Genomic DNA, 4,207 nt, shown 5'->3' with positions numbered 1-4,207 from the left:
TCTTACCTGTATCCCCATCCAACCTAATTTCTCTCCTCAGAGGCAGTCAATATTATCAGTTTCTTACATGTTTTTGAAGATATTTCAGGTATATAGAAGCAAATATGTACTTATAGTTATACTTTTTTTCTTTTTCAACAACAAAAAAGATCACAAACAAGACAGGATATCAATTCTGACCATTTCTATTCAACATTGTACTGGAGGTTATAGCCAGTGCAAGAGGGCAAGAAAAAGAAGTAAAACGCATCCAAATTAGAAAGAATAAAATCTCACTGTCATTATCACTGATGACCTGATATCTATGTAAAACGATTCTATATAATCTACAAAGAAGTTATTAGAACTAATAAGTGAGTTCACCAGTTGTAAGATGCAAGATCAATATACAAAAATCATTTGTTTCTAAATGCTAGCAATAAACAATTAGAAATTGAAATTTAAAATATCATTTACAATAACATAAAAAACATGAAATATGTAGAAATACATCTCTGGAAAACCTATCCATTAAAAACTACAAAACATTGCTGAAAGAAAATGAAGAAGACCTAAATAAATGGAGAGCTATACTATCTTTATGGGTTAAAAGACAATAATTATCGGATGTCAGCTCTCCCAACTTGATCTATGGATTCAATGAAATCTCAATTTGAATTCTAGCAAGGTTTTAAGAAATTATTTTTATAGAATTTAACAAGCTGATTCTAAAATTCGCATGAAAATGGACCTAGAATAGTCAAAAACAATTTTGGAAAAGAACAAAGTTGGAAGACTAACATTATTTGATGTCAAACCTAACACAAAACCATAGTAATCAGGACCATGTGGTATTGGCATCAAGATAGACAAACAAATCAATGAAATATAATAATGTCCAAAAATAGAACCACTCACCTGTGGATGACTGATTTTCAACAAAGGTGCAAAGGCAAAGCAGTAGAGAAAGGATAGTCTTTTCTACAAATGGTGCTGCAGCAAAAAAAATAAAATAAAATAAAAAATAAAAATTACTTTGATGCTTACCTTGTATCATATTTTCTTTTCTTTTTTTTTTTATTAAGTTTATTCGGGTAACATTGGTTGATACAATTATATAATTTTCAGGTGTAGATTATAATTTGACATCTGTATATTCTATTGTGTTTACCACCCAAAGTCATTTCCTTGAGCTACCATATATTTGATCCCCTTTACCTACTTCACCCCCCCCCACCCCCCCTATATTTGACCCTTTACCCTACCCTATCTCTCCCACCCCCTACCCTCTGGTAACCACTAGTCTATTGTCTATGTCCATGAGTCTCTGTTTGTTTGTCCTGTTCATTTGTTGCTTTTAGGTTTATATTCCACATGTAAGTGATATCATGTGATTTTCAACTTCTTTTGTCTGCCTTATTTTGCTTAGCATGATTGTCTTGAGGTCCATCAAGGTTGTCACAAATGGCAGTATTTCACCTCTTCTTATGGCTGAGTAATATTCCATTGTACATATGTACCACAGCTTCTTTAGCCAATCATCTATCGTAGGATACTTTGGTTGCTTCCATGTCCTGGCCACTGTGAATAATGCTGCTATGAATATCGGTATACAAATATCTTTATGGATATGAGTTTTCAAGTCTTTGGTGTAAATACTCAGTAGAGGGATTGCTGGATTGTATGGTAGATCAATTCTCAGTTTTTTGAGGAACCTCCATATTGTTTTCCATAGTGGCTGTACCAATTTGCAGTCTCACCAGCAGTGTATGAGGGTTCCTTTTTTTCGGCATCTTCTCCAACATTTGTTATTGCTTATCCTGTTGATTACAGCTATTCTACCAGGTGTGAGATGGTATCTCATTGCGGTTTCGATTTTCATTTCCCTAACAGCTAGCGATGTCGAGCATCTTTTCATATATTTGTTGGCCATTTGTATGTCCTCTAGGGAAAAGTGTCTGTTCAACTCCTCTGCTCATTTTTCGATTGGATCGTTTGTTCTTTTGTTGTTATTGAGTCATATGAGTTCTTTGGATATTTTGGATATTAGGCCCTTATCAGAGGCATTGCTTGCAAATATATTTTCCCATTCGGATGGTTGTCTCTTTACCTTGTTGACAGTTTCTTTTGCTGAGCAGAAGCTTTTTAGTTTGTTGTAGTCCTATTCATTCATTTTTGCTTTTACTTCCCCTGCCTTTGAGGTCAAATTCATAAAATCCTCTTTAAGTCCAAGGTCCTTTAGTTTAGTTCCTATGTTTTCTTCTATGCATTTTATTGTTTCAGGTCTTATATTTAGGTCCTTAATCCATTTTGAGTTAATTTTGGTGTGTGCTGATAGACAACAGTCTAGTTCCATTCTTTTGCAGGTGGCTTTCCAGTTTTTCCAGCACCATTTATTGAAGAGGCTTTCCTTTCTCCACTGTATGTTTTTGGCTTCAAAAATTATTTGCCCATATAAATATGGGTTTACTTCTGGACTCTCAATTCTGTTCCACTGGTCCATGTGTCTGTTTTGCTTCCAATACCATGCTGTTTTGATTGCTGTCATTTTGTAGTATAATTTGAAGTCAGACAGAGTGATGCCTTTAGCCTTGTTCTTTTTTCTCAGGATGGCTTTGGAAATTTAGGGTCTTTTATGCTTCCACGTAAATCTGATGATTTTTTGTTCTATTTCTTTAAAAAATGCCATTGGGATTTTGATGGGGATTGCATTAAATCAATATAATGCTTTGGATAATATAGTCATTTTAACTATGTTGATTCTTCCAATCCAAGAACACGAAATATCTTTCCATTTCTTTGCATCTTCTTCGATTTCTTTTAATAGGGTCTTGTAGTTTTCATTGTATAGGTCCTTCACATGTTTTGTTAAATTTATTCCTAGATATTTTATTCTTTTTTGTTGCAATTGCAAAAAGAATTATTTTTTCTACTTCTTTTTCTGACACTTCATTATTAGAGTATAGGAACACTATGGATTTTTGAACATTGATTTTGTATACAGAAAATTTTCTGTATTTGCTTATTGTTTCTAGTAGTATTCTTGTGGAGTCTTTAGGCTTTTCTACATAGAGAATCATGTTATCCGCAAATGGTGACCGTTTGACTTCTTTGTTTCCTATTTGGATGCCTTTTATATCTTTCTCTTGTCTGGTTGCACTCGCTAGGACCTCCAATGCTATATTGAATAACAGTGACGACAGTGGACAGCCTTGCCTTGATCTTAGAGGGAAGGTTTTTAGTTTTTCACCATTAAGTATAATGTTGGCTGAGGGTTTGTCACATATAGCCTTTATTATGTTAAGGTACTTTCCCTTCTATACCAATTTTGTTAAGTGTTTTGATCATAAATGGATGATGTATCTTGTTGAAGGCATTTTCTGCATCTATTGAGATGATCATATTATTCTTATTTTTTAATTTGTTTATGTGGTGTATCACATTAATCGATTTGCATATGTTAAACCATCCCTGTGCCCCTGGGATGAAGCCTACTTGATCGTGGTGTATAATCTTTTTAATATGTTGCTGTATTCTATTCACTAGTATCTTATTTAGGATTTTTGCATCTGTGTTCATGAGAGATATTGGTCTGTAGATTTCTTTTTTTGTGTTATCTTTACCAGGTTTTGGTATCAGAGTAATATTGGCCTCATAAAATGAGTTTGGAAGTATTGCCTCCTCTTTGATTTTTTGGAAGAGTTTGAGGAGAATAGATATTAAGTCTTCTTTGAATGTTTGGTACAATTCACTGATAAAGCCATCTGGTCCTGGACTTTTACCTTTTGGTAGGTTTTTGATGATCGTTTCAATTTTCATACTGCTGATCGATCTATTTAGATTTTCCAGATCTTCTTGATTCAGTCTAGGAAGATTGTATTTTTCTAAGTACTATTCCATTTCTTCTAGGTTATTAAATTTGGTGTTATATACTTTTTCATAGTATTCTTGCATGATCCTTTGTATATCTGCGATATCAGTTGTAATTTCCCCTCTTTCATCCCTGATTTTGTTTATTTATGTCCTTTCTCTTTTTTCTTTAGTGAGTCTAGCCAGGGTTTATCAATTTTATTAAACTTCTCAAAGAACCATTTCTTTGTTGCATTTATTTTTTCTATTTTTGTTTTGTTTTCAATTTCATTTATTCCTACTCTAATTTTGATTATTTCTTTCCGTCTGCTGACTTTAGGCTTCATTTGTTCTACCTTTTCTAGTTTTTTAAGATGAA

The sequence above is a fragment of the Pteropus medius genome, unplaced genomic scaffold, assembly GCF_902729225.1.
Source record: "Pteropus medius unplaced genomic scaffold, Ma_sr-lr_union100, whole genome shotgun sequence".
In the NCBI taxonomy this organism is placed as follows: domain Eukaryota; kingdom Metazoa; phylum Chordata; class Mammalia; order Chiroptera; family Pteropodidae; genus Pteropus; species Pteropus medius.
Note: the sequence above shows the minus strand (reverse complement) of the source record.